Source organism: Etheostoma spectabile, unplaced genomic scaffold (genome assembly GCF_008692095.1).
Source record: "Etheostoma spectabile isolate EspeVRDwgs_2016 unplaced genomic scaffold, UIUC_Espe_1.0 scaffold00001847, whole genome shotgun sequence".
Taxonomy (NCBI): domain Eukaryota; kingdom Metazoa; phylum Chordata; class Actinopteri; order Perciformes; family Percidae; genus Etheostoma; species Etheostoma spectabile.
Window position 1 is genome coordinate 21,110 of NW_022602818.1, and position 8,451 is coordinate 29,560.

At 40.4% G+C, this 8,451-nt stretch overlaps 4 non-coding genes across 4 annotated transcripts; 2 read left to right on the forward strand and 2 right to left on the reverse strand.

Annotated features, from left to right (window-relative positions):
- Positions 1 to 230: 230 nt before the first annotated feature.
- Positions 231 to 446, reverse strand: LOC116675364 (small nucleolar RNA U3). The gene has a single exon (XR_004328392.1). It is a non-coding gene; the product is annotated as a small nucleolar RNA U3 (small nucleolar RNA).
- A 3,038-nt stretch (positions 447 to 3,484) lies between these two features.
- trnar-ccu (transfer RNA arginine (anticodon CCU)) lies at positions 3,485 to 3,557 on the forward strand. The gene has a single exon. It is a non-coding gene; the product is annotated as a tRNA-Arg (tRNA).
- A 1,427-nt stretch (positions 3,558 to 4,984) lies between these two features.
- trnal-caa (transfer RNA leucine (anticodon CAA)) lies at positions 4,985 to 5,067 on the forward strand. Its single transcript has one exon. It is a non-coding gene; the product is annotated as a tRNA-Leu (tRNA).
- Positions 5,068 to 5,934: 867 nt separating this feature from the next.
- On the reverse strand, positions 5,935 to 6,006 carry trnae-cuc (transfer RNA glutamic acid (anticodon CUC)). Its single transcript has one exon. It is a non-coding gene; the product is annotated as a tRNA-Glu (tRNA).
- Positions 6,007 to 8,451: the final 2,445 nt, after the last annotated feature.

The following is an 8,451-nucleotide window of genomic DNA, read 5'->3' on the forward strand; positions in this document are numbered from 1 at the left end:
GTAGGAAAAGCAAAGGTAGAAATAAAAATGAATTATGGCTTAACTCAGTTTACGTTTTTACACCGGACATAAGGCATTACAAAGTCAAGAAAGTAGGTGTTAACCCTTTCAAGTAACCTTGTCCAGCATGGACTGGACATTCTTCAAGACTGACTATAACTTCAGTTAAATAGAAAGCTTAGTATGTTTTATTACTTTCACACGTGTTAGTTTTCCACATATCTGCTACTACCACTCTGAACATATTCCCTTCTTCAATACTCCATAAAGAAGCAAAGAACGATCATCAATGACAGAGAGCATATGAAGTGAATCATTACTCTCTGTCAGCCTCACGCTCAGAAAGGAATATCACGACTCTTTATCGTGGTCAGCGAGACCAAACACTTTAGACACACATTCCTCAAGTCAGAAACTCTAGAAATGATCCCTGATAGTATAGTCTTGGTCAGACGGGGGGGGGGGGGAACTGCATATGATTCACTGCAGAGTGATTGTCACTCAGGGTTCAGAGGGACAGAAGCTAATCGTTACGTGCTCCAGATGACTCTGAGGTGAGAAAATCTATTTAGATCTTTAAGAAGACCGATATGTAGATGAATTAGATTTTCAGTCACTGTTGTCTCAATACTTCAGTGTCAGCCTACTTATTCTCTCCAATAAATGCTCCAGTCCTTTCTTTGCATTAATTGGTCTCAGAATGTTGCGGGTTAACCACCACTGTTGATTATTGGGTACAAAAAGCACTCAAGATATGTATATATATCATTTTTTAAATGTCTCCAAATAATGTTAAAAGTTAGTTTTTGGTAATTTTTAGTATTCGCTGGTTTATTAAGTCAATTCGGCGATGACGTCACACTGGGGAGCGAAGTCTCAGCCTGGCACTAGAACTACGGCGACTGACTGGGATGAGGAAGAGGAGGAAAAGCCAGCAGCCAAATAATTAGTGAAATAACGAAATGGGCATATTTGTGTTAACCATGACATGTGGGACAACAATGGGACGGTTGGGTTTAGGAAGCAATAACTGCACTTCTTTTTCCCACAGCCCTCTTTTTTTAGAAGCGTGGGTAGCTCAGTCGGTAGAGCATCAGACTTTTAATCTGAGGGTCCAGGGTTCAAGTCCCTGTTCAGGCGTGCAGTTGCACATTTTGCTTGATGCCATGATAAATTGTACACTTTGGCAATCCTTAACACTTTCAGACACTGTATCATTTAAGTAACATGCACAAGTCTTTAAAAAGAAATGTGACTGTTTTTTATGCAGGTTTGCATCATAACAATGCGGGTGCTATCTCTAAATGATCAATGGGCAACCTACATCCATCTTGATGGCACCCAAATCTCTGTGCTGATCTCCCTGCTTGGATGGCAAGTCATCTGGTGGATTTTTTCCGTCGAGAGGAAGCTGATCAAGAGGGAGAGTTGTTTTATTGTACTCACCAGCAATAAAGTTTATTTGTCTGGAGCCATAAAATTGCATTAGGTTATCAACGTTTTCAGCGAAAAAGAAAACCACAGCTCAAGTCCCTGGTAAGGCAACAGCTTGATTCTGGGATATGTATGAAGTGCTCGCTATTGTTATCTGTCATGCAGGTTTGCAGGATGTTCACAGTCTGATAGTCGCCATGATGAGTTGTGACTTTGAGCTTTTTAATTAACCTTTTTGGCCAATTTTCAACCAGTTTGTGCAATAACATTTGGTGTTGCATTGTGCAAATTATGGTCTACCCTCCTGCTGTCCAGAAGACTGTGATCATGGCAACAGCTCAATGGTCTTCATTTACTTGCACTTTAATCTGTAGTTCAGCAGATTGTTTTTTCCACAGTCACTTGCTTTTGAAGCCTGGGTAGCTCAGTCGGTAGAGCATCAGACTTTTAATCTGAGGGTCCAGGGTTCAGGTCCCTGTTCAGGCGTAGAGTTGCACATTCTGCTAGATGAGTTGTCCATTTGACATGCTTGTATGGACATGGACAAATTCAGACACTATCATATCATGTGTGTTCCATGCGCAAGTCTTTAAAAATAATTGTGACTGTTTTTCAAGCAGGTTTGTATCATAACAATGTTGTTGGTAAGTCTAAATGAACAATGGGCAACCTACATCCATCTTGCTAGCACCCAAATCTCTGTACTCATCTCCCTGCTAGATATAGTATGTCCAAGGACATACCATTTATGGTCTATAACCCTTTGTATTGGTTTGCTACCACTCTTAAATAATTCCTTTCATTGTATCAATCTCAGAAATAACCAAAGTGACAAATTTCATTCATGTGCTTGTGTTCAACCAACTGTCACTGTATTTTAGCAGCAGTAGTGTTTTTTAGCTTTTTTAAAACACCTGCCCCGTGTGAGGGTTAATCTCACGACCTTCAGATTATGAGACTGACGCGCTGCCTACTGCGCCAACGAGGCAACAAAAGACATTGCAATGGTTGGGAAAATCTCAGAAAAACTAACAATTTGGTCGTCAATCTTAATAAAAAACAATGTATGTGGAGACCTATGTTCTCACACAAAGGCTAAGATCACACTAGATGCTTTGTCATGACCCCATGAAAAGGGGAGACAAAAGACTGTGTGCAAAGGTTGTATACATGTATGCATGGTGTATGCATGGATGAGTGTGAGGTATGGTGTCAGCGATTTATGCTGGACAGTGTAAAACTAACAAAGGTGAGCGGGAGAGGTGCTGGACTGAGAGACCTCTAGGGCAATCACAGATGCACAACCAATAATAAAACACTAGTGAGTGAATAAGTTCAGAAAATGAAGAACATTGTTCAGAAACTGGGGACTTCCTGGTTAATAAAGGTTAAATAAAAAATAAAATAAAAAGAAACCTTAATGAAGCTTCATTTGACCATAACTATTAACCACCTGACCTGGTAAAAGGTATGAGGTAGTCCTGCATAGCTAGCCAGTGATTTACCTCCTGTAGATGGTGGTCGGCATGCCAACGAGGCTTGGAAATTTGCAGATGGTGATTCAGAGGAGATGTAACAGTTTAAAGTTTAAAGTAACTTAATTTTCTAAATTGTCCGCCTACAGTGCCAACGAGAGCTCTTCTCTAATATCACCGGGTACGCAATAGCTATTCAACTTTAGAAGGTATTGTTGATCTCAGAAACAACGATAGACAGCACCATCTTATCACAACGCCCATGTTTGTGTTCCTTCAAAGTTTGCAAAAACATTCATCTGAACTCGCAAATCAATTGATGAGATTTTGGAGGTCATAGGTTCAATGTCAAGGTGACTGTGTCCTCATGTCTGTCCATCCAATTCTTGTGAATGCAATATCCCTGAACGCCTAGAGGGAAGCACTTTAAATTTGGCATACATAACCACTAGGAGTCACGGATGAACTGATTTCGATTTTGGAGGTCAAAGGTCAAGGTTACTGTTTCATTACGTCTCCAGAACTGTATATGTATTTCTCCTGAACTGGTGATGGGGATGCTTTGTGGACGTAAAACCCCAGTGGCCTAATGGATAAGGCACTGGCCTCCTAAGCCAGGGATTGTGGGTTCAAGTCCCATCTGGGTGAATTTCAACAGATTGGCACCATGGAAATGTCTCTGACCCAGAGGTTGATGGATTGAAACCATCCTCTGCTAACTCTGATTTACATGGTGAGATGAATCATGTTATACCTGCTGGAAAAGTTGTTGACAGCCCATGAAAAGTGGCAAGTCAGTTCTTGCATCTTAAAAATTGACATCCACTGACCTGTAAGGATCCTGTAGTAATGCTGACTTTCCAGTGATGTGGTTGGGCTGTTTACAGGTTTTGATCATATCCATCGGTTGCATGGATGTGACATCAATACCCCGGTTCTATCACCTGATCGCTGTCTCACACCTTAACACACCCGAAGCATCTCAGCCTAAAATCACGCTGCACCTCAAAGAACTCTCAAGCACTCCCAGGTGTGCTTTTGCAGAAGAGCGCCTTGTTTTCTTTAGCTTGGGAAAAGGCTTTAGCTTATGACAAGGTAAACAGATTGCACCATTGTGCTACTCATTAGAGTGTCCACTTCAGTTATGTATTGAAGCACATCCTTAGAGCTAATGGCCCTCATTTATTAACCTACGTACGACAGGCTTCACGTGAGATTCATGAAACGTTCGTATCACACCAATCAGAGCGTAAGAATGATCGCACATTGATAAATGCAGCGGCTAGAAACGATTGTATTTAAATATCACGCCCCAATATATTCTCAGTTTTGAGGCCTCGCCTCTATATTATGACATGGCCAGACATAATCCGGCTAAGAAGCGGCGCTTTTCAGAGGTGGGGATTTAAAGCCTGACATCCCAGGTGCTCTGGTGCAGCCAGATACCACCAGGCCCAGGGGAATATGCCTCCTAAAAAATGCAATCCTACCCGATGAGAAGAATAAACATTGTGAAAATAACGAAAATATGAATACATTAAACATATACGGGCATTGAACATATTCAATTCAATTCAATTCAATTCAATTCACTTTATTGTCATTGCACTGTCACAAGTACAAGCAACGAAATGTGATTTACATCTATCCAGTATTGCTATACAGGGTATAAATATTGTATATATTTTATGTATAAGCAAATGTAATAGTAAGGACTTTAAAAAATGTTGTGTAAAAATATAAATATAAATATGGGAGCTCTATGACAGATTTATACAGATTATACAGAGTATAAAGTATATGTATAAGCAAAAAAAAGTAAATAATTGTAAGGGACTATAAAATGTAGTGTATAAATATAAATATAGGAGGTCTATTCACAGATTATACAGAATATACAGGAGTGTTAGTGAAAGGAGTGCAGTCTCAGTTTTGGATGGTATAGGTAGCGCCCGTCAGACATGTCATGATATAGTAGGTTCTCAGTCATGACTGAGAACCTACTATATCATGACATGTTTAATTTACTATATTATGATTTTTGAGACAGGTCCTACTGAAGATCTGCTGGATCAGTCAGGATGGCCAAGCGGTCCAAGGCGCTGCGTTCAAGACGCAGTCTCCACTGGAGGTGTGGGTTCAAATCCCACTTCTGACAACTAGTATTTTCATTTAGAACTAATGTCTAAGAGTTGATATTGGGAATAAAGAACTTAGCAGTTCTTTGTATTTAAGAGGACATGAATGTGCATGAGAAACGCAATTCCAAGTGCAGCGTTTTGTGAGCATCTTTATTGTCAACACATGTAAAGTTCCTTAGGGGCCCGTAGTGGATGAAATGGTAAAACATTTGGCCCTGGATGCATAGAATTCCTGCCATATTGAGCGACAAAGTTTGGGTGTCCTGAAAAAAAGGGTCTTGAACTCTATCTCGCCGACCTCTTTTTTCTACTGTTTCTTGTTATGTCACGGCAAGAAGTATTATGCTTTTGAGTCGTTTGTCCATCTCTACATCAGAATCAGAAATAAAAAAAACATCAGACACATGCAGTCTCTGTGGCGCAATAGGTCAGCGCAGTCGGCTGTTAACCGAAAGGATGGTGGTTCAAGTCCACCTAGGGACGTTTGTTGCTTAAATAATCTGGAGTAAGCCAACTTTAGGATTTATCATTCTGCAGGTGAATATAGAGCAGCCCAAAGATAACCCAAGTGGCCTACCTTTATCTGAAGGTACAGTTCTGAAAACCATGTACTGTACATATTAATCTTTACGGTCATTGGTATGCAGGTCACTTGATGTAATACAAGCAAATACATAAGGCCAGACAGAGACAAAAAGTGAGAGAAAAGAAAAGAGACTAGCTGTCTAAAGGATAACCAGTGAGATTGTGTGCGTCTTTGAGAACTGTAAGTCATAACTGATGTTGTCAGTTCATTTAAACAAATGAGGAAGAATTTGACAAATCAAAATCAAATCCAGGAACTTATTTTTCAAACATCACACCTGAGTCTCCCAAGTCCTTACTTCCCTGACCGGGAATCGAACCCGGGCCACGGCGGTGAGAGCGCCGAATCCTAGCCACTAGACCATCAGGGAGTCACATCTTTCAAATTTATCTTTGTAGATGTGAGTTTTCTTTCACTTACTGGAATGACTCATATTGTTTTAGGCGAGGAATGGCACCTGGCTAGAGCTTCAGAAGGCAGGACATGACAGATTACACATCTGTCACATAGTCAGTTTGTAGTCTTAAATACCAAGTCTCTTGCTGTTCCTTGACTAGTTGGCCACCCCTGCTTTGCATCGCTCCAGGTATGTAGAAAAAAAATCTGTTATGCACCTTTGCATTGCGCTATAATGTCAAATTTGGACCTGGATCCAACAATAACATTACTTGACACTCACATACATTGGTTTTCAGTTAAAAATGTGGTTAGGGGTTTAGTTACTGCTTGAAAAAATGAAAAGAATTGTTATTGAGATGGAGGCAGATGAAGTGTTTATGACCCATCAATGATGACAAAAGGAGACATCCTCTGTCGGGGTCTGACTTAAAGAAATGGTACTCTTTAAAACGTTAAACTAATGAGGAAGAATTTGACAAATCAACCAAAAACTTGCTCTTTTAAATCTGTATCTGTTAAGTCCTGACCTTCCCTGACCGGGAATAGAACCCCGCCGCGGCGGTGAGGGCACCAAATCCTAGCCATTAGACCATCAGGGAGTTAGATCTATCAAATTTAATTTAACATATTGTTGGTTATATTGTTTTAGGCAAGAAATGGCGCATGGTTAGAGATTTAGAAGGCAGTGGTGCAAAATGCAAAACTGCCTGTTTCGATTTAATTACATGGTAATAATACAAAAACAGAGGTGTAGTTATACTTGGAAATGCTCCGGAGTTTCTGAAATAAAACACCATGAATCAGTGGTGGAAAATGCAAAACTGCCTGTTTCAATTTTTTTACATGGTAATATTAGAATAACACGAGGTGCAGAGATAGAGGTGCAGAGATCACCTGGAAATACTTACCATGAAAGATGTCTTGTCATCACGACGCCCTGAACGCTGTGCAATGACCAGCAGCTAAACCTCCACATCAAGCACTGGCGACGGGATCAATTGTTAAACGTTATTGATTAACAAAGGGTGAACACTGGGAGAAAACACAATGACCAGTTAGTAGATAGAAGAGTCACAGATATTAAACAAAGATAATTGTAAAACAATATAACTACAGGTGATTTTTACAGGCTAGCAAAAAATGTAAGATGAAATAAAGAAACACGTAAGTATTGTATACAGGGTACGTAGTATAACCTATGTGGGTATCTAAATAAACTAAGATACTTACATGTGGCATTACCCAAGATAAAAGTGGCAAACTAGCTTACTGAAGTATACCGTCAGTTAGGGGTGAACAATATTGTGTTTTAGCATTGACATCGCGATGTGCGCATGCGCGAAAGTCACATTGCAGGACGTTACGATGTTGACGTTAATACTTTTTGCTGCTTGATAGAAAAGTAACCTTTCACCGTTTCTCCTTTACATGATTATTACCATCCGACGTTCCCTTTAAGACAGATAGCCATGTGGGCAACGTGTGGATGTGACGTTAGTCCGACGGGGTTTGGTATGGGAAGTGAGGCTCTCCGTGTGTAGAAAAGTAGCCTACCGTTGGCAACAGCTGCCGCTGATACAGTGATGTCATAGTATTTGATGGGTAGTGAGTGACGCTACAGTAGTTTGGGTTTATGGTTCTCCTCAAATCAAACTAAACCCCCTGATTAATGCAACATAACGTCACAACGTCTCCCGGCCATTTCCCACCGCAGAAAGCTGCATCGCCAGCTAAAGCTAATATAGGTAGCTTAAAGAAACAAGCAGAAAGCTGCTACCAGCCAGGCTAAAGCTAAAATAGTTAGCGCTTAAAGAAACAAGCAGAAAGGCGCTACCAGCCAGGCTAAAGCTAAAATAGTTAGCTTAAGAAACAAGCAGAAAGCTGCTACCAGCCAGGCTAAAGCTAATATAGTTAGCTTAAAGAACCAAGCAGAAAGCTGCTACCAGCAGGCTAAAGCTAATACAACTAGCCCAAGAAACAAGAGGATGCAGGTCTGGTCAGTTTATCAAACTGAGAGTGGCCTCGCTAGTCGACCACAACCTGAAATTTAGAGGAAGCAACATGCACGTCACTGTCATTCACGTTACCTGGATTGATTATTATTGAATCCAATGGTGTCATGCTAGTCAACCAGAGTATTTTACCTAATTCCCTCTCCAAAATCACTTCAGAAGAGTAATGTTAGTCACAGCGCTTACTTGCTTTGGGTGTTGTAAGCAATAAAGTTCAACAAAGAATATGAAGGTAAATATGGTGCAAATGTGAGAGCGCGTAGATGTGATGGGAGCACTTAGAGAATATGATTTGAGAGCTTGTAGAAAAAAATTCTGTACTTGTACTTTATTTAATTTTTTTTTCACTTCAATCACTTTTCCACAGCGGCGAGTCTGCACCCTGACTTTTGCAAACTTCTTGC